The following is a 22049-nucleotide window of genomic DNA, read 5'->3' as shown; positions in this document are numbered from 1 at the left end:
TCCAATAATCACACAGCTTTATTTGACAACTGCTTGCATCATTTGTGGCCACGTTCAGGCCTCCTGTAGCAGCTCCCATAGAGTTGCAGTATTCCTGTAGCAACAGACCATTGGACTGTGCATTTCATATTGAAAAATGGTGAACTCTGATTTTAATGTCAAAGTGACATCATAGTTTTGCTTTGTTTCAAGTGGGTGTCCTCATACCAGACAGGCAGTCCTACTCTGTGGGTTGGGCCTGTTGTCTGCAGAGACAGTGGTCCAAGCCAGGACAAAGAAGACATTGTGGTTGGAAGACATGGAGATCGTGGAGGTTTTTGTCCCGCTGAGTCTCAGCTCAGTGCTCAGCTCTTTGCTGGTGCTGCTGCTGGTTTATGTCGTCTCCTTGTCGGCTTTCAGCTCACGGAGTCCCACCAGGAGCCTCCGGGGCCCAGACCGCTCCCCTTGCTGGGGAACCTGCTCCAGCTGGACCTCCGCAGACCGCATTGGACCCTCATGGAGGGGAGCGAGCGCAAACCCGACTGTCACTCAAAGCGGAGACTGTTGTGTGTTTTCTAACCCAGACATTGAACGTTGTGACGCATTCTCTATTTTGTTTATTTTGGACTCTGGAAGCCAGTAGACCACGATAATGCCACTGCACTTTTGGACTCTAGGTTTGGTTCTGCCCTTTTGTTGTCTTTCCAATGATGTCCATACAAAACAAACATTTTAGATGCTTCTAAAAAGCAAAGTCCGCCTTTGAGCTGAGTGCTCATAACTTTTATTTGAAAGACTTTAAGAATGTGTGGCTTCTATGGTGAGGTCAAACAGTCCTTTCCTCTGGTTGATCTCGTTTGTTCACATTTTGAAATAATTTTCCCTCAAAAGAAATCATGTAAATAGAAATAATTTGTTCCAGGGTCAAACTGGGGCCATCATAAACCTTTCATTAGGTCCTAAACACTGTGTGTTCTCTTGAGGGGTCATATGGAGCAACGGAGACTCGTGGAAGGAGCTGAGACGCTTCGTTTTGACCAACCTGAGAAACTTCGGAATGGGCAAGAAGGCGTGTGAGGACAAGATCATTGAGGAAAGCCAACACCTCATGGAGGACTTCAACAACCACAACAACACATCTTCTTGTCCTCTCTGTGTTCCACTTGGCCGCCATTTCTGATGTCTTCTGGTGTGGATGTCACAGGGGACGCGTTCGACAACAACCAGATCATCCACTACACCGTGTCCAACATCATCTGCTCTCTGGTGTTTGGCAGCAGGTTCCGCTACGACGACCCCGTCTTTGTTGCTATGGTGCAGCGCAGCAGCAAAATCGTCCAGATAGTGGGCGCTCCAACCATGCAGGTCCTCCTTTCTATGCAACCTTACTGGGGTTAAACATGTCTTGTGGAGACAACAAGCAGTTAAACAACAATCGCGCTGCCAGAAGCAAACATGAGGGAAGAAAGTTGAATTTGTCTCATGTGGTTGCCTGGAACACACTTTTAGAAGGACAAGATCAAAATCTCTTGGGTGGTACCCTCAAAGATTCTGCTTTTATATCCTTGATGGTTTAAGAACATGCATGTACAGGTGAAGAGTTACATTGGTGTAAAATCATTCATCCCAGATTGGACCTTGAGGGACACATGGACACCTGCTGTACCGTAGGTTCAAGTCTTAGTAACCCAACAAGATGTGCTTAGAGACGTCAGGATTAGAAGTCTTGTTTTTTTGTGTTATTGCTCCATTTCTCCTATGAAGAATAAATAGGAGTGATTCTAAGACAGAACCCTGAGGCACACCACTGCTTACAGACAGCCAGAGAATGACTTCTGTGAGAAGCTTCTCCAAACAAATCCTTGTTCTTCCACAGTTGTACAACATATTCCCGTGGTTAGGCAAGTGGTTCTACTCATTGAGAAAGGAGCTCCGCAGCCTGGCAATCGCTAACCGCAAGCAGGCCATGGAGCTGGTCCAGGGCCTGAAGGAGACGCTTAACCCGCACGCCAGCAGAGGCCTAGTGGACGCCTTCCTCATTCGCCAGCAGCATGAGGAGGTCGCACAACACAACATGACATCTTACTTGGTGCTTTAGAAGTAACAAAGACCAACACAGACGGTCCTTGATCTTCCAGGAGTCCGGGGACTTGGGTCACTTCCACAATCTGAACCTGATGATGATAGTGTCCAACCTGTTTGCTGCTGGCACGGAAACCACCTCGACCACACAGATGGGGACTTCTTGTCATGGCCAAGTACCCAAAGATACAAGGTAATGTACATGGGTTAGCTTAGTCAAGGAGCAGGACCAGCAGATAGAGCTGTTATTAAAAACCACATCATTAAGCAAGCTTTTGTAGTGGAAACAAAAGCTACTGTATGACGAAGCTGCAAGTAAACTTTCAGAGCAGGTCCGTAAAGGAGCTGAACAGGGTGATTGGGGATCAGCAGGTCCAGGTGGAGGACAGGAAGAACCTGCCCTTCACAGACGCAGTCATCCACAAGACCCTGAGGGTGGGCAACATCATCCCCATGGCGCTTCCTCACACGACCAGTCGGGATGTCACCTTATCAAGAAGGTCTGCCTGAGGAGAAATCAGACATTCTAGAAGGATGCAAATGGATGTGATGCGAGTGGTTTTGGTCTCCAGGGGACGACGGTGCATCGGAAGCGATTTGTAAAGTTAGAATATACATCTGGGAGTTTAAATATTACGTACTAAGTGGAGATGGGGGGGGTAATAATTACAAAAGCAATCTTCACTCACTTACTGTACTGCAAAAAAAAGATAGATGAGGATCATTCATAATGCAGAGTATAGAGAACATACAAACCCTTTATTTTTAAAATCAGATTAAAATGTACAAATTTAGTACACTTTGAATCTGCTAAAATAATGCATAAAGTTAATTTGTTACACAAAAAAACGTCACAGTATTTCTGTCAGAGAGGAGAAATATGATCTTAGGGAAATTAAACTTAACACTTCTATGCGAGAACACTGAAAACCCACAGCACAGGAATTAAATTATGGAACGGACTGAGCAAGGAACTCCAACAATGTACAGAGATGAGCAAATTTAAAAAAACAAAACGAGCAGTTGATGTTTGCTAAATACAAGGCAGAAGAGTCTTGATCATCACAATGATGGTTCTGCCATGCCTGTTTTTTATCATTATTACACTGATTACTAAATAAAAATATTACATGGAATGCAGGAAGTAAACAACATGTACTGTACGAGATGTGGAATGGATGGGGGGGGCAGGATTAAATAAGCTTTGCTTCTTCCTACTGTCACGGGCTGCCGGTGTGCCAGCACGGAGCGGACATGGTCCAACTCTGCAGGATCCATATTGGCCAGTTTTTACGGTCACGGGCGACGTGTAGGATCTCAGAATGCAGAGAGACAAATTAGTCCGTGTACAAAAATGTATTAACAAAAAAGAAGGGTAAATAACAAAAAGGTACAAGAAATCCACAAGGCAAAAATACAACAAAAACTCTGGGCCTAGCCACGGGAAAAAACCTAACACAAAAACTAGAAAACGGAAAGCGCTGCACACACAGGAAAAAGACAAAAGTGCTAACAAAAAATCACTACTGTAAGAACTAGTAGGCAAGAACTAAATACTAACAAAAAAAACCCACTGCAGTACAAAAACACGCAGGTGGCAAGAACAATACTTACAACTAGGCGAAGGGCAAGGTAGACCAGAGAGCAAGGAATACAAGGTAGCATGGGTAGACAAGAGAGGACAAACTGGCAAAGTACAAACAACACAGCAGGTCTTAAATAGTCCCAGCCTGATTAACTGCAGGTGTGCTTAAGCTCCTCCCTTGGGTCGACAGATGTGCTACAAACAGAGAACACCAGAGGGCAGCAAAGCAGCACATAGCTCATGACACAAACTCCTTTTGGACATGTGGAACTGTGAAAGGATGATTCATGAGATGTATTCCATTGTAACCTTCATGCATGTTCAAATAAAACTAAACCAAACCAAACCAAGCCAATGAAGGTAAACCTTAAATGTTCATTTATCCCTTTCACACATCATTTATATGTATTTAGATTTTTTATGCACGTAAGACTATGTATTATAAAACTATGTCATTGTAAATCTCTAATTGCAAAACTATACAGGCGTGTTTTGTGTTTACATTCTTGAGACTTGTGTTAGCAAAGACTCTTTGCTAACAGCATTTAAGATGAGAAATGCTTACCATTCCTTACTTGCTCGGGCTGGTGTTACACACTGGAACAAAAATAACGATAAGGCAAATAAGAACCATCAAAGTTGTCATGAATGAGCAGGGCACACATGTCTGAAAATCTATTTACCGAACACTGGTTTCTTTAATAGCAGATTATTTGAATCAGACTTTCAATTGTGTTATTAATACGCAATGAGGAGTGGCGTTCAGAGACACGACGTCATTGAAGTTGAATTCACATTTTTTGAGTGAATTTTCTGGGATTTCCGAGCACATTTAAATGCAGCAAATTGTACTTCCGCATTAAGAATGACAAAGTGAGTGATAAGAATATCCACTTATTGATTTTCATTGCATTTCTGCTGATTTAGACCACCCATACACGCATGATAAAGACGTTGTTGTGATGTTCGGTGCGTTCGTGAACGCTTCTCGCGGTCTGTCTGGTGACAATGAGGACGTGTTGTTGCAATGAATGGCCGAGAGACGTGTTTGTTTGGATTTGGAGACACATATATGGTGTTGGAATTGCACTGCTGTTGATGTGTTCAGGTAAGAATAAAGTTATAAGAGTTTGTCAGACACTATGTGACTGTGCCGCTGTCTGTCTTCATAATAGAGAACCGTGGCTTGGCATGATGCTGTGTGTTAATTGCTAAAAAAAAAAAAAAAGTAATGTAATGAATGAAATTTATTAGGTACTGCTGCTAATGCGCTATTTTTGACAGCCCTATAGTCACAAAACAATGCAGCTGCATTTTAAATGTTTATTGTCCCACAAATTGAGGCTAAACAACATTATTGTCAACATTTTTTGAGGCCAAGGGGGTTTTCTGCAAAGCGAGTTTAGTGGGTTTAGCGAGGTGTGTTGAGTGGAAAGCCAGACTTGCGTGTTCAGTGAAGGTAGCTCTCGTTTAAAGCAGCTCTGTCACCATGGTAACTTAGGCTAAGCTCATAGCCAGGTTATGTCCAGGCTTTCAGCTTAAAACGGGCTATGAAAGTGCCACTGTTTTACTGTTTAACAAATTCGGAGATGGCATTACCATTTAGGAGCCATGGAAATTTTTTATTTTTTTTTAAAGAGCATTGCCTGATGACATTATCCATCTATAAGCGGGATTCATTTCATGAAACTACAGTATAACATCAAAAACAAAAGTTGTTGCTTCAATGTATTTTCTTTTTAAACGGATAAGTGCTAATATGTCAAAGTTGTGCAATAATAATCAATATTAACTTGTGCATTCACACGCCGCATGCTAGCATTCCAGTCAGGATCGGCTAGGCCAGTGGTAGGTACAAAGGTGTTATGTTCGGCGGGCGTTGGACCCCAAATGCAGAGGCGGGAGGCAGGTGGACAGGTAAGCAAGTCTTTAATTAAATACAGGCTGAACAAAAGGCGATGGTGCGGGAGTCAAGGGGCTGAACAAAAGGGCACCATGAAGGAAGCACTTGAAAGTGAGCTGAGGGAGTTCTTGCCTGGAGAGCCGGGAGTACTGGGCACACCTCCTGGGAGACGCAGAGCACGCTGGACTTCGGGTTTGGGAACAAGGAGTCTGCCAGAACTGTAACAAGAAGATAAAGTCCAAAGAGCCAGAATGACTGGCACAAACCATTTGGGAATAATCCAGCGTCTCCCAGGTGCAATCCATCCGCTTAAAAGGATGTGCTGGGTCATCAGAGGCAGGTGCGCCCAGTAGTCCCGCCTCCAGCCGGAGAAAGGGCACCTGAAATGGGAAAGCACACGCCCAGGAGAAGGCAGGGAAAAACAGGCGGCAGGGACAGGAAGTGAACCCTGACAGTACCCCCCCCCTTAATGGACGCCCCCTGGCGGCCTACCTGGCTTCTCCGGGAAGCGGTCATAGAATTCAGACAGGAGAGTTGGGTCAAGTATGAGCGAGCGCGAGACCCAGGAGCGGTCTTCGGGACCATACCCCTCCCAGTCGACCAGGAACTGGTAACCCCTGCCTCTTCTTCTCTCGTCTAAAATGGCCTTGACCGTAAATGCCGGGTGACCGTCGACCTGCCTGGGAGGAGGAGGAGGCACCTCCGGAGGGCTCAGGGAGCTGGAGGAGACAGGCTTGAGGAGGGAAACATGGAATGTGGGATGCATCTTCAGGGAGTCCGGGAGCCGCAATTGGACGGATGAGGGATTGATGACTCGCTCTATGGGGTATGGACCAATGAACCGGGGTTGGAGTTTCTTAGAGGTGGTGTGGAGAGGGAGGTCTCGGGATGAAAGCCATACCCTTTGTCCGGGCTCATAGTTGGGTGCAACCGAGCGATGGCAGTTGGCCAGCTGTTTGTTTCGCTCGGCCGTGCGCGATAGGGCAGCCCGGGTGTTGCGCCAAGCCAGGTGGGGACGGCGCAGATGTGCCGATACTGAGGGCACGGCCAGCTCCGATTCCAGAGATGGGAAGGCTGCGGGTTGGTATCCGTAGGCGGCATGGAATGGAGACCTGCCTGTGGCGGAACAGATGAGGGTATTGTGTGAATACTCGATCCATGGGAGGTTCGAGGACCATGAAGCGGGCTGCTGATGGCAGACGCAGCGGATGGCGGCCTCTAGGTCCTGGTTGGCCCGCTCCGTCTGGCCATTAGTTTGTGGATGGTACCCCGATGAGAGGCTGGGGGAGGCTCCCAAGGCCTTACAAAACGCCTTCCAGGCCGAGGAAGTGAACTGTGGACCCCTGTGTGAGACAATGTCCAACGGAATGCCGTGCAGCCGGAAGATGTGGCATACGAGAAGGTCCGCCGTCTCGAGAGCCGAGGGCAGCTTGGGCAGGGGGATGAAATGGGCCATCTTGGAAAACCGGTCCACCATGGTAAGGATGACCGTGTTACCGTTGGACGGAGGGAGTCCGGTGACAATGTCTAATGCCATGTGGGACCAGGGGCGGGATGGAATGGGGAGTGGCCGCAGGAGTCCAGCGGGCGCTCGGTGGGACGATTTATTCCGGGCGCAGACGGAGCAGGCCATCATGAATTCCTTTGTGTCTGTTCGTAGCGATGGCCACTAGAATTGTTGAGTGAGGAGGAAAATTGTTCGAGAAACACCCGGGTGGCAAGCCATTTTGGAATTATGTGCCCAACTTAGGACATCAGAGCGGAGCCCAGGGGCTACAAACAAGCGGCCGGCCGGACCTCACTTAGGTGGTGTGTGGTCCTTGAGTGCATCCACCACCCGCTTCTCGATGTCCCACTGGAGGGCGCCCAGGACTCGGGATTGGGGAATTATGGTCTCCAGATGGGTGTCCTCCGTCGGTGGGGAGTTCAGCCGGGAGAGGGCATCTGGTTTGCCGTTCTTGGATCCTGGCCGGAACGTCAAAGAGAAGTTGAATCTCGTCAGGAAGAGCGCCCACCGTGCCTGTCTTGGATTGAGCCTGCGGGCTGAACGCAGGAATGGCAGATTTTTGTGGTCTGTGAGAACCACAAAGGGGAGTTCCCAACCCTCCAGCCAGTGCCTCCACTCCTGCAGCGCCAGAACGACGGCCAACAGCTCCCTATTGCCAATGTCATAATTGCATTCCGCAGCAGTCAGGCGGCGTGAGAAGAAGGCGCATGGGTGCAGCTTCTGGTCCGCGGTGTCACACTGAGAGAGCACCACCCCCACGCCGGTGTCAGAGGCGTCCACCTCGACAAAAAATTGGGAAGAAGGGTTAGGGTGGATGAGTACTGGAGCGCTGGTGAATAATGATTTCAGTTTAGAAAATGCGGAGTTAGCAGTAGTGGTCCACGTAAATGGAACTTTGGTGGATGTGAGCTTAGTCAGAGGTTCCGCTACCCGGCTAAAATCCCGAATGAAACGGCGGTAAAAGTTAGCAAAACCTAGGAACCTCTGAAGGAGCTTTCTTGATGTGGGAACGGGCCACTCGACCACCGCCTGGATCTTGGCGGGATAGGCTTTAAGTTGCCCTTTTTCCACTATAAATCTGAGGAAAGGGACGAGGTGGTGTGAAACGCGCATTTTTCAGCTTTAACAAAAAGCCTGTTTTCTTGGAGCCGTTGAAGGACCAACCGCACGTGTTGGACATGCTCCTCCAGTGTGCGGGAATACGTCAAAATATCGTCTAAATATACAAACAAAAAACAACTCAGCATGTCCCAAAGGATGTCATTAAGAAAATTCTGGAAAACTGCGGGGGCGTTCGTGAGCCCGAAGGGCATAACTAAGTATTCAAATTGCCCGAGGGGGGTGTTAAAAGCAGTTTTCCATTCGTTCCCCTCCCGAATTCGCACAAGGTGGTACGCGCTGCGGAGGTCGAGCTTGGAAAAAAATTGGCATCATTGAGTGAATTGAAGGCAGAGTCTAATAGAGGTAAAGGGTACTTATTTTTAACCGTGATGTCATTCAGGGTGCGGTAATCTATGCATGGACGTAGTGATTGGTCCTTTTTCTCAATAAAGAAAAATCCTGCTGCTAAGGGGGAGAACGATGGGCGGATAAGACCTGCGGCAAGCGAGGAGGAAATGTATTCCTCGAGCGCCTCTCTCTCTGCTAGAGAGACGTTATACAGGCGCGTGGTGGGGAGCGCTGCTCCCGGCAGGAGATCAATACAGCAATCGTAGAGACGATGAGGCGGGAGTGACTGAGCCCTATCCTTACTAAAAACCTCACGTAGATCGTGGTAGACTGACGGAACGAGAGAAAGATCTATTTCCTCGAGAGTGGTATTGGGCGCGGGGGAGGAGCGAGGACACGCCGACCTGAGACAGTGTGAGTGACAAAACACGCTCCAGTTAATGATAGTGGATTTAGCCCAATTAATATGCGGATTATATACGTGCAGGGTACGTGCCAGGTAAGTCCTAAAACTGTGGGAGCGGAGCGAGAGGGAATAACAAGGAATTTCATAATTTCGTGGTGATTGCCCGATACGCGGAGGGAGAGAGGGAGAGTTTGGTGTGTGACGCGCGCCAGAGGGAGCCCATCCAGAGAGAACTGTTCTAGAGGTAGGTAACTTGGTGCCGGCATGGCCAGACGTCTCACTAATGTTTCATCAATAAAACAATCGTCCGCTCCTGAGTCAATAAAAGCTTTGATGTTGATGTCTTTCTCCGTCCAGGAGAGCGTACCTGTCAGCTGCAGGCGGCTGGTTGTTGAGTTCGATGCATCCCGCGCAGGCGGGGACGCGCTCTCCGGGGGACGCCCACGGGGCGGTCGAGAAGCTGGTGAGCGGTGGCTGTCAGGGCGGACGGGACAGCGGCTGACGGTGTGGTCAGCATGGCCGCAATATATGTAGAGATGCAGTAGGGTGCGCCGCTTCCTCTCAGCAGGCGTGAGACAGCTTCCTCCAAGTTGCATGGGCTCATCTGTAGCTCTCGCCGCCGGTGATTCCGTGGGCGGTGGCAAGCGGCCGGTAGGAAGACGATTGACGAGGCCGCTGGGGAAGTAGCTGGCGGGGTGTAGGCTCCGGTCCACCTCGCGGTCGCGCAGCCGCTTCTCGATGAGCACAGCGAGTGCGATGAGTTCCTCGAGTGTTTCCGGGGTTGCAAGCGGAATCGTGTGGTCCCTGATGCGGTCTGCGAGGCCCATAAAAAACACATCCAGCTGTGCAGAGGCACTCCAGTCCGTCTCCGCCGAGAGAGCGAGGAATTCGACGGCGTAATCAGAAACACTGCGCCGACCTTGGCCCAGTCTTAATAGCGTGCGGGCAGCCTCTCGTCCAGGAGGGGTCCGCTGGAAAATCTGCTCCAATGCCTTGGCAAAGGCGGGGTATGATGAACAGAGATCCGAGCGGCGGTTCCATTCCGCAGTCGCTCAGGTCCCCGCCTTCCCCGTGAGAAGCGAGATGGCAAACGCCACCCGAGCTCTCTGGGAGCAAAACGCGGCAGGCTGGAGCTCAAAATGCAGCTCGCACTGAGTGAGGAAGGACCGCACGTCCCCGGAGTCCCCGGAAAACTTCTCTGGCCGGGACAGTGGTGGGCAGGCAACCAGAGAGAGGTCCTCGGTAGCGGGTGGGATCGATGGGTCCAGTGGGCCGGCCCCCGGGGCCGGGAGTGCGGCGGAAGGAGGTCCCACCTGTAATGTGGATAGAACGGCTTGGATCTGCGTCTCGAGGGCCGCCAACCTTGAATCCTGACGCTCTGCCATGCTGCTTATGCCGAGACAGAGACATCTTCTGAATTGTGACGGAGTACAACAAAGGCCACGGTGAGTCGCTTTTTAACAACAAAACATCAAGTGTTCCTTTTCATAGAGCTGTCTCTGCACTTTGGTTTCCTCAGGGGTCTTATGGAGCAATGGAGACTCGTGGAAGGACATGAGACGCTTCGCCTTCACCAACCTGAGAGACTTTGGAATGGGTAAGAAGGCGTGTTCAAGATCATTGAGGAAAGCCAACACCTCATGGAGGTCATCAGGAAGTTCAATGGTAAGGCCGTCCTTGTAGAACTTAAATACTGTACAAGTTGAGATTTGAACACTTCTGTAACAATCGATGGTTTCAGGAGAATCCTTTGATACCACTCAGCCCATCAACTACGCCGTCTCCAACATCATCTCCTCCATCGTTTACGGAAGCAGGTTTGAGTATGACGATCCAGAGTTCACAGCCATGGTGGACGAAATGAACCGGAAAATCCAGCTGGCCGGCTTGCCCTCAGCTCAGGTAGCTCCTCCCTTTCTACTCGTCTTCATCCTTGTCTTCACCATCAGAGTGTCCTCCTCAGGTCTTCAACATGTTCCCGTGGCTCGGCAAGATGCTGCCACAGAACAAGGAATTCTTCTGTCTAACTGACAACTGCAGTAGGAAGAATCTGGAAGTATTCCGCCGTTTGAAAGAAAGCCTCAACCCACTGATGTGCAGAAGCTTGGTGGACGCCTTCGTTGTCCGCAAGCAACAGCTGGAGGTGTGTCCACACTTAAAGACGTGTCCAACTTCGGATGCTGATTGGTTGTCTTGCAGGAGTCTGGCATCACCAAGAGTCACTTCTATGATGAAAACTTGATGTGGATGGTCCAGAACCTCTTTGCTGCCGGCACTGAGACCACAGCCACCACGCTGAGGTGGGCTCTTCTCCTCATGGCAAAGTATCCAAACATCCAAGGTAAGAAGCTGCCCTCACGTCTCGCACGTGTCCACACCAGCTCCTGAAGGTATGTGTCCTACCTCAGAGCAGGTCCGTGAGGAGCTGAGCAGGGTGATTGGGGATCGGCAGGTCCAGGTGGAAGACAGGAGGAACCTGCCCTTCACGGACGCTGTCATCCATGAGACCCAGAGGGTGGCCAACATCGTCCCCATGGCGTTGCCTCACAGGACCAGCCAGGACGTCACCTTCAAGGGTCACTTCATCAAGAAGGTTTGATAGAGAACAGTGAAAACAAGACGAAGACATAAACATTCACCTTACCGTCTGTCTACAGGGGACCACCATCTATGTCCTCCTCATGTCTGTCCTGCACGATGAGGACGAGTGGGAGAAGCCGCACTCCTTCCATCCTGCCCACTTCCTGGACAAGGACGGGAACTTTGTCAAGCGAGACGCCTTCATGCCTTTCTCTGCAGGTGGGTGCTATACGTGGAAGACAACAAAGGCAAAAACTAGTCCTAGTGTCTCATCTACTTTTTATGGACATAACAGAACGCTTAATGACTGAAATGCACTTATTTAGATTGTTTTGCCTGCTCACATGTTACTAGGCAGAATTCATAGCACAGCAGTCATCAAATAGCACAGAAAGGACAGGGAGAGTTGGCAGAAACACAAGCAAGTTCCCTGTGCAAGTGTCAGCTTCTTGGTTCTCCTGTGGTTCTCCTTGGTTCTCCTCCTCACGGAGCTCTTCATCTTCTTCATCACGCTCCTGCAGCACTTCCGCTTCATCCCTCCCCCGGGGGTTACTGAGGACCAACTGGACCTGACCCCACGGGTGGGCTTCACACTCAGCCCGACTGACCACGAGCTGCGAGCTCTTTGCATGTAGTTCTTAATGTCGTGTTTTATGTAGTTTTTCATGTAGATGTCAGTATATTAGAATACATTTGAACCTCTGAAGAAAATTGAGTTACAAAATGAATAGTGACGTGCAAACATTTTTATATTTATATTTTTGAATCACCCTCATATCCACCTTTGACCCCCCTGAAGTGTGTAAAATGTTCCAGCAGGATGCTGAGATGTTCTCCTTATTGTTATGGAATATTTTGTTACTATTATGATTCTTATTGGATATTTAAATACATTTATTATGATTGTTATAGAATAGTCACCATTATAATGTCATAATTAAAAATCGTGAACTCTAATTTGAATGTATGTTTAAAGTGACGTCATAGTTTTGGTCCGGTTTCAAGTGGGTGTCCTCATAGCAGACAGGCGGCCCCGCCCTGTGGGTTGGAGTTGTTGTCTGCAGGGACAGTGTTCTGGGGTAGGAGGAAAGAGACATTGTGGTTGGGAGACATGGAGCTTGTGGACGTTTTTGTCCCGCTGAGTTTCAGCTCGGCGCTCGGTGGTCTGCTGGTGCTGCTGCTGATCTATGTCGTCTCCTCTTCAGCTTCCAGCTCGCAGGAGTCCCGCAAGGAGCCTCCAGGGCCCAGGCCGCTCCCCTTGCTGGGGAACCTGCTCCAGCTGGACCTCCGTAGACCACATTGGACCCTCACGGAGGTGAGCGAGTACGAACGCGGCTGTGACACGGCGCACACTGATGATTGCCGCGCGTTTACTAACCTTGAAGTAGAAGTTGAAAGTTACGACGCATTCTGGGTTTTGTTTATTTTGGACTCTAGATGCCATTCGACCACGATAATACCACTCGGCACTTTTGGACTCTTGGTTTTGTTCCGCCCTTTTGCCGTCATTCCAATTGTGTCCTTACACGACCTCTAATAAAACATCTGAGATGCAAAAGCAAAGTCCACTTCTGAGCTAAGTGGTCATAACTTTTATTTTGAAATGTGGGATTACTGCATGATGGTTTAAATAATGTGTGGCTTTGGTGAACTGAACCCTCTGAGGTCAAACAGTCCTTTCTTCTGGTTAATCTCCTATTTGTTCACATTTTAAAATAATTTTCCCTATTGCCTTTTACCTTTTGCCGATGAAAGGGTTGGAATGGGTACTCCGTCCTGTATAGAGATGCTCAACAGGTGGTGCAGGTTTATTATAATAATATTGGATAATGATCAGACCAAACCCGGATAGCAAACAGATACTTTGCATGTGAAATTGATGGCTGCAGCAGTTTAAGGAAATGTGACAATGCGAATGTAAAAGTATATCAAAACAGTCATAATGACGGCTTCCCGGCCTTTCCTCTCTTCTCCTTCCTCCTGGCACAAGCAAGTGCATGCCATTTCTGGCTTCCGTGTATGTAAGCACGCACACCCACCTGTACCCACGCGACCGCGCCCCTCTACACTCATCCATCCGTCTTCTCTACCGCTTATCCTCACTAGGGTATGCCGGAGCCTATCCCAGCTGACTTCGAGCGAGACAGCCCCGCCAGTCAATCGTGGGGCACATATCGACAAACAACCATTCACACTCACATTCATACATATGGACAATTTAGAGTCGTCAATTAACCTAACATGGATATGTTTGGAATGTGGGAGGAAACCGGACTACCCGTAGAAAAACCCACGCACACACGGGGAGAACATGCAAACTCCACTCAGACGGAGATTTGAAGCCAGATCTTCTCGATCTCCTGACTGTGTGGCCAACATGCTAACCACCGTGCGGCCCCCCTCTGCGCTCAGGCAACCGAAACACACAAACTTATAACCTGTATCCTACACACCAGCCCCGACTTATTCATACCCACAATAATTACAAAAAGATAAACAGTAGGGGATGTACACAAATGTTTCAACACAAAAAAATCCTGTTAAAGTTCATTTAGAAGTCCTTTACTTCACAATGACCGAATAAATATTTGGAATAAATCTATTCAAAAAGGTTTGTTCCAATATCCTAAAAGAAAAATTCCTGGAGAAAAAAAAATCCACAGTAATCTGCAGTCTATATGGAGGCCAGCAACATACTCATGCTGCCTCAATGGGAAGACCCACCAGCTGATGCACACTCCTGCCAGGTTCTCGTGCATAGCCTTCATCTCGCTCTCAGCCCTGACGAAACCTCCTCAATCACACGGTTCTTCTCCTTCAAGTGCACAAGCTCTGCAACCAGCTGCTTCTGGGCGCGCTCTATCTCGCTGTCATAGACCACAAGCTGCGTCCTCGATTGACCGCAGGTCCTCTGTGAGTCTTGCAGCTGTATCTGACGTTCTCGCAGCAGGTGGCGCTGCGCACACAACTGCTCCGATAGCTACACTTTCCTCAGCTGCCGAGCAGCCATGAACTCAGGCTCCTCCTCCACCTGAGCGACATCCCGCACGGCCTCTGCATTCTGCAACTGGTCCACAACGTTTTGGTCAGACTTCCAATGACCCGATGGCTCCAATTGTGCTATTGTAGACCAGTCCAGTTGCTGCTGCAACGTGTCCACTTTGGCAGTTTGTCAAGCAGTTGTATCTCCAGATTAGCAAGGTGGCGTCCTCTCTGCCGGGCCCGGCTCTCCTGGAGAGACAGTTCCCTCCACAGAGCCCCGACATCCTGGCTGTAGCTGCATGCTGCTTCACTGCTCCAGCAGGAGGTCATCTCGCACTTCAGACGCCTGTTCTCCACCTCTGGAATGTCCAACTGTTTGTCCAGGTCCTTCGCCCCTAGTTCTGAGCGAGATCTCTCCACTTTCTGTGTTTGAGCCAGAAGCTTCTTCTCCAGATCCTCAACTTGAGAGTGCAGCTGCTCCTTGTCCACACCACCGCTTAGCACCGCACGTTCCTCGTGCAGCGCCGTCAAACTGCTTGGCTGCCCAAGCACGGCGTGCTGCAGCGCTTCAGATCCCCGGGAAGCCCAAAGTTCACACACTTGGTCCTGAAGAGTCTGGACAGGCAGCTGCTACTGCCTGAGTGCAATGATTCAGCAACTCTGCAGTCAGAATGGCGTGCTGAGAACAGCCAGGGCTGGGCAGGGACAAAAAGGAGGTGTACTCCTCACCATCATTCATCACAATGACACCAATCACTGGGACCTTGATCAGCCTCCTCCAGTCTTTGAAGATGCACTCCCTCCTGACTGGTGCTATGATCCTCTTCTTCCCCTTTTATGTGAGCAGGCTTTCTCAATGTCAGATGTATTTGATAGCAAGCATTCAGATGTTTTGGAAGATGTTGTGACCAACTCCAGTAACTTTTGATCCTCCCTGGAAAGTTCTGGCAGCTCTCAGCGTTCTTTAGAATGTGTGGCTTCTACGGTGAACTGATGAGGTCAAACAGTCCTTTCCTCTGGTCAATCTCTTATTTGCTCACACTTTAAAATCATTTTCCACCAATAGAAATCATGCAAATTGTCACATTTTTACAAGTGTAAAAAGAAGTGAAGCAGTGTTAAAACAATAAATAATCTCAGACAGGCTCGCTGGCCTCAGCTCTCATGTGATGTCACGCATAGTTTGGTCAAATTGTTTGACTTTAGAGTTTAATTTGTATTGTAACTTCTTTTGAAATCCCTGCCTCACCTGGTCCAAGATGTCCAAGAAGTACGGACCAGTCTTCACCTTCCACATGGGGCCCAACAAGGTGGTGGTCCTGGCTGGCTACAAGACAGTGAAGGAGGCACTGGTCACGTACGCCGAAGACTTTGGAGAGAGAGAACCTCTGACCACCACCAAGGAGTCCAAGCTGGAGTATGGTAAGAACACACACACGTATACACACACACACACACGACAGGTCCTAAACACTCTGTGTGTTCTCTTGAGGTGTCATATGGAGCAACGGTGACTCATGGAAGGAGATGAGACGCTTCGCTTTGACCAACCTGAGAGACTTTGGAATGGGCAAGAAGGCGTGTGAGGACAAGATCATTGAGGAAAGCCAATACCTCATGGAGGTCTTCACCAACCACAAAGGTACGCAAATTGTCATCCTCTCTGTGATCCGCCTGGCCACCACTCCTGATGTTTTCTGGTGTGGATGTTGCAGGGGAAGCGTTCGACAACAACCAGATCATCAACTACGCTGTGTCCAACATCATCTGCTCTCTGGTGTTTGGCAGCAGGTTCCGCTTCGACGACCCCGTCTTTGTTGCCATGGTGCACCGCGCCAGCAAGGGCATCCAGCTTTTGGGAGCTCCAACCATGCAGGTCCTCCTTTTTACACAACCTTTTGAGGTTAAACATCTCTTGTGAGACAACAAGCAGTTAAACAACAACCACACTGACCCAACAAGCAAATACAAACATTAGGGAAGAAAGTCTAGTTTGTCTCGTGTGGTTGCCTGGAACACGCTTTTACGAGGACAGGATCAACATCTTGCCTTTTGGGTGGTACGCTCAAAGGTTCTGCTTTTGTACCCTTGATCGTTTGGGAACACGCATGTAAAGGTCAAGAGTTACCTTGGTGTCCAACCATTCGTAAATTGAACCTTAAGGGACACGTGGACACCTGCTGTACATCTAGTTAAATTCTTGGCAACCCATCAAGATGACAGGATTATAAGTCTTGTTGGTCGTCTGGCTGCTCCATTTCTCATATGGGGAATAAATAGGAGTGGTTCTAGGACAGAACCCTGAGGCACGCCACATACCTCACAGACAGCCAGAGAATGACTTATCCAAACAAATCCCCGTTCTTCCACAGTTGTACAACATATTCCCGTGGTTAGGAAAGTGGTTCTTCTCAGTGAGAGAGGAGCTCCGCAGTCTGGGAGCCGCCAAACGCAAGATGGCCATGGAGCTGGTCCAGGGCCTGAAGGAGACGCTCAACCCACACGCCAGCAGAGGCCTAGTGGACGCCTTCCTTATTCGCCAGCAGCATCAGGAGGTCTCACAACACAACATGACATCTTACCTGGTACTTTAGAACTAAACAAAAACCAACACAGATGGTCATTGATTTCCAGGAGTCCGGGGACTTGGGTCACTTCCACAATTCAAACCTGATGATGACAGTGTCCAACCTGTTTGCTGCTGGCACAGAAACCACCTCAACCACACTCAGATGGGGACTTCTTCTCATGGCCAAGTACCCAAAGATACAAGGTAACGAGACACTTGTCCATGAAATAGCTTAGTCGAGGAGCAGTGGTGCAGCAGGTCCAGCAGATGGAGCTGTCGGTAAAAACATCATAAAGCAAGGTGAAGACAAAGCTGCGTGTAAACTTTCAGAACAGGTCCGTCAGGAGTTGAACAGCGTGATCGGGGATCGACAGGTCCAGGTGGAGGACAGGAAGAACCTGCCCTTCACGGACGCTGTCATCCACGAGACCCAGAGGGTGGGCAACATCGTCCCCATGGCGCTTCCTCACAGGACCAGTCGGGATGTCACCTTCCAGGGTCACTTCATCAAGAAGGTCTGCCTGAGGAGAAAGCAAAAATTCTTGAAGGATGCAAATGGATGTCATGTGAGTGGTTTTGGTCTCCAGGGGACGACGGTGCATCCTCTCCTCATGTCCGTCCTCTACGACGAGGACGAGTGGGAGAAGCCGCACTCCTTCCATCCCGCCCACTTCCTGGACAAAGACGGGAACTTCTTCAAGCGAGATGCCTTCATGCCTTTCTCTGCAGGTGGGTGACTTCTTCGTGGAGGGGGTGCCCACCCATCAAGTGCCCCTCCCCCTCAAGTGTTTTTCCACCTCCTCCAGGTCGCAGGGTCTGTCTGGGAGAAAGTCTGGCCAAAATGGAGCTTTTCATCTTCTTCACCACACTCATACAGCACTTCCGCTTCACCCCTCCCCCGGGGGTCTCAGAGGACCAACTGGACCTGACCCCGCGACTGGGCGGCACCCTCAGCCCCGTGCCCCACAAACTGTGTGCTGTCTCGTGCATGCGAGGTTAGATTGCGAGCACTTTCTGTTGTTTGCAATCATCTCATAGGGTTTTACTCTTGAAAGTATAAATGCGTAAGACCGCTAATATTACTGACACAAATAATTGTGCTATGGAGTCATATAGCAACAAATGGAAATTGTGCTGAATAAAGATTTGCTTGCATTATGATTTATCTTTTGGGAAAGAATGGCTCGGTGTTGGTCTGGAACGCAAAGTTGAGATTTGTGAAATGTACAACACAAATTATTTGGAAGATACACAAAACTACAGTAAATGCATCTATAGCAGTGGTTCCCAAACTTTTCACCGTCGCGTACCCCTTCTGACATTTGACTTGAAGCCATGTACCCCCTACTACTAAAAACATAAACCATTTTTAATTTTCATGAAATTGATATATTAAGCGGGCCGCACGGTGGTTAGCATGTACTTAGTAGTAGTTAGCATGTTGGCCACTGTCAGGTTCAAGCACCCTAAAACATTCTAAACACAATTAGAAAGAAGAAAGAAGACAACAAGATTGCTTTTACTCGTGAGGAGAACAGACAGAGATGTACTCAGTTTACAACCTCGATCCGTTCTGAGTAAACTCTGCATTCTCCTCCCTTTTATTCTGTTGGGGATTCCCTAGTTACACAGAGCACGTTGCAGCTCTAAGGGGAGGGGGAGAACAACAACTGCAACGTGACAATACAATCTGTATCTAACTGTGTATGTGGGTGTGTGTGGGTGTGTGTGTGTTCACTTAAACAAACAATCAAGAGTGTGAATCCATAAACATGCAGCGGGCTTAGAAACAGAAGGTTCAAAAGGTCCGGTGGATAAGATGAAAGCACATCATAAATCCAACAGTTACACCAGAACATTCCAAGCATCTGTTGTTTAGCAGTTCCAGTTTGTTCTTCTTGATCTGCAAGGAGTCTCTGTGGATGAGTGCATAGAAAAGATAACAAGTAAACATGACTAAGGAAGGAACAAAATCAGCTGAGCGCTCATGCGGTCGAGAGGAGTTCGTTCATCTTCTCCGTAGCCCCATAAAATTTTACTGCTCAAGATTCAAGATTCAAGAGAGTTTTATTGTCATGTGCATGGTAAAACAGCAGTTATACCATGCAATGAAAATCTTATTCTGTTCATTCTCCCAAGGAAAAGAAAGAAAAACACAAGAAAGAATAAGAACATAAGAAACATAAACACATATACATAAATACCAAGAAATTAAGCAACAACAACAGAAGAGACATTAATGCAAGTAAATAATACAAATAAATAAATAAATAAATAAAGTGCTATGAGTGTGTGTTGCGTGTGGCGTGTCTGAGTGCTTCATTGAGAAGCCTGATGGCCTGTGGGTAAAAGCTGTTTGCCAGCCTTGTGGTCCTGGACTTCAAACTCCTGTAGCGTCTGCCTGATGGTAGGAGTGTGAATAATGAGTGTTGTGGATGTGTGCTGTCCTTGATGAGGTTGTGTGTTCTGCGTAGGACTCTAGATTTATAAATGTCTTGCAGTGAGGGGAGGGCTGCCCCAACAATGTTCTGTGAGGTCTTGATCACCCGCTGGAGTGCCTTCCTATCACGTGTTGTACAGTTACCGTACCAAACAGTGATGGAGGCGGTAAGGACACTTTCGATGGTGCATCTGTAGAAGCAACTCAGGATTGTGGTGGACATGCCAAATTTCCTCAGTCTTCTCAGGAAGTACAGTCTCCTTTGGGACTTCTTCATAATTTGTTGGGTGTTGTGAGACCAGGTGAGGTCCTCGCTGATGTGTGTGCCAAGGAACTTGAAGGTTTTCACCCTCTCCACCTCAGTCTCACCAATAAACAGGGGTCTATGTGGCTCCTTTTCCCTTGTTCTTGGGTCGATGATCATCTCTTTAGTCTTATCTGTATTGAGAAGGAGATTGTTATCACGACACCAAGCTATGAGGTCCGCCACCTCTCTTCTGTATGATGTTTCAACACCACCAGTGATCAGTCCGATGACTGTAGTGTCATCCGCAAATTTAATGATGCTGGTGTTGTTCTGGGAGGCCACGCAATCGTAGGTGAAGAGCGTGTAGAGGAGTGGACTCAGCACACACCCCTGTGGGGTCCCAGTGCTCACAATTCTTGAGCTGGATGTGCGGTTGTGGACTCTGACTGACTGGGGTCTGCCTGTGAGAAAGTTAAACACCCAGTTACAGAGGGAGGGAGACAGGCCAAGTGTGAGGAGCTTATTTGTGAGTTTGTGGGGGCTGACTGTATTAAAAGCGGAGCTATAGTCTATAAATAGCATTCTGACGTATGTGTCCTGGCCCTGTAGGTGAGAAAGGGCTGTGTGGATGGCAGTGTTGACTGCATCATCCGTGGACCGGTTCTGGCGATATGCAAACTGTAGAGGGTCCACAGTTGCCGCCGGGATGCTCTTTTTGATGTGGGTCATGACTATTCTTTCAAAGCACTTCATAACAATAGGAGTGAGTGCTATAGGGCGATAGTCATTCAAGCAGGTCACGTTGCTCTTCTTGGGTACGGGCACTATGGTGGTGGACTTAAAGCAGGTCGGTACAGATGCTTGTGCAAGCGACAGGTTAAATATGTCAGCAAGCACATCAGCTAGCTCTGATGAGCAAACCCGAAGTGCACGTCCTGAGATGTTGTCTGGGCCTGCTGCTTTTCGTGGGTTTGTTTTGTTTAGAACCCTGCGCACATCAGCTGATGTCACCATGAGAGGTGCGTCCTGTGTGCTCCCCAGGTTCAGCCACCCTCTCTGCTCATCAGAAGTTTGGGTGTCAAAGCGGGCATAGAACTCGTTCAGCTCATCTGGAAGTGTGGTTTGGCTGGACGTGGCTACGCTACTCTGCTGTCGATAGTCTGTGATGTGCTGGAGCCCCGCCCACATGCGCCGAGGGTCTGAGGTGGAATAGTAGCCCTCCAGCTTCTGTCTGTACTGTCTTTTGGCCTCCCGTATGGACCTCCTCAGGTCATATCTGGCCTTTTTGTAGTCATCAGCGGTGCCCATGACAAATGCAGTCGAACGAGCACGTAGCTTAGCCCTTACATCACAGTTCATCCACTGTTTTTGGTTAGGGTATTTTCTGTAATACTTGGTGGTGGTAACAGTCTCTATACATGTGCTAATGTAGCCAGTAACAGCAGAAGCATATTCATCCAAATCAACAGTACAATCTTCCCTCCCCGCTGCAGTTTTAAACACATCCCAGTTTGTGCAGCCAAAGCAGTCCTGAAGTACTTGATCAGTTTCTTCATTCCATACTTTAACTGCTGTACTTACAGGGGGAGCTTTTTTGAGAAGTTGTCTGTACGTTGGATAAAGGAATATAGAGATGTGGTCAGCCTTTCCAAAGTGGGGTCTTGGAACAGCCTTCAAAGCACCTTTCATGTTGCAGTAGACTTGGTCCAGGATGTTATTTTCCCTTGTGGGAAAGCTCACATACTGGTAATATTTGGGGAGGACAGTCCTGAGGTTACAGTGGTTGAAATCGCCAGATATAATGAATACAGCGTCTGGGTGTTTGGTCTCGTGTTTATCGATGATGTCATGCAGGAGGCCTAGTGCATTAGCAGTGTTAGCTCGTGGTGGGATGTAAACAGCAGTTAAATACACAGCGCTAAACTCACGAGGTAAATAAAAAGGTCTGCATTTCACCATCAGCAGCTCAATGTCCTGCGAGCAGTGCTTTTCCATCGTCTGTACGTCTGTGCACCACCGTTTGTTTACGTAAACACAGACGCCGCCACCTCTGTGTTTACCAGACGCTAAAGTCCGATCTCCCCGGTAAGCAGCAAATGATTCCAACTGGATCGCCGAGTCCGGTATATCCTCCGTCAGCCAGGTTTCTGTGAAGGTGAGGACACAGCATTCCCTGATCTCACGTTGAGCTGTAATCCTTGCTCGTAGTTCGTCCATCTTGTTTTCAAGAGAGCGGACGTTGGCTAGCAGCAAGCTTGGTAGCGGTGGCCTAGTCGCTCTAGCTTTTAGCCTAGCATGCAGGCCGGCTCGCTTGCCTCGT

At 48.6% G+C, this 22049-nt stretch overlaps 2 pseudogenes; both read left to right on the top strand.

Annotated features, from left to right (window-relative positions):
• Positions 1–696: 696 nt before the first annotated feature.
• On the top strand, positions 697–2571 carry LOC129172662 (cytochrome P450 2K4-like; annotated as a pseudogene).
• A 7723-nt stretch (positions 2572–10294) lies between these two features.
• On the top strand, positions 10295–18042 carry LOC129172661 (cytochrome P450 2K1-like; annotated as a pseudogene).
• Positions 18043–22049: the final 4007 nt, after the last annotated feature.

This window comes from Dunckerocampus dactyliophorus, chromosome 19, assembly GCF_027744805.1.
Source record: "Dunckerocampus dactyliophorus isolate RoL2022-P2 chromosome 19, RoL_Ddac_1.1, whole genome shotgun sequence".
In the NCBI taxonomy this organism is placed as follows: domain Eukaryota; kingdom Metazoa; phylum Chordata; class Actinopteri; order Syngnathiformes; family Syngnathidae; genus Dunckerocampus; species Dunckerocampus dactyliophorus.
Note: the sequence above shows the minus strand (reverse complement) of the source record. Positions and strands in the feature narration are given on the sequence as shown.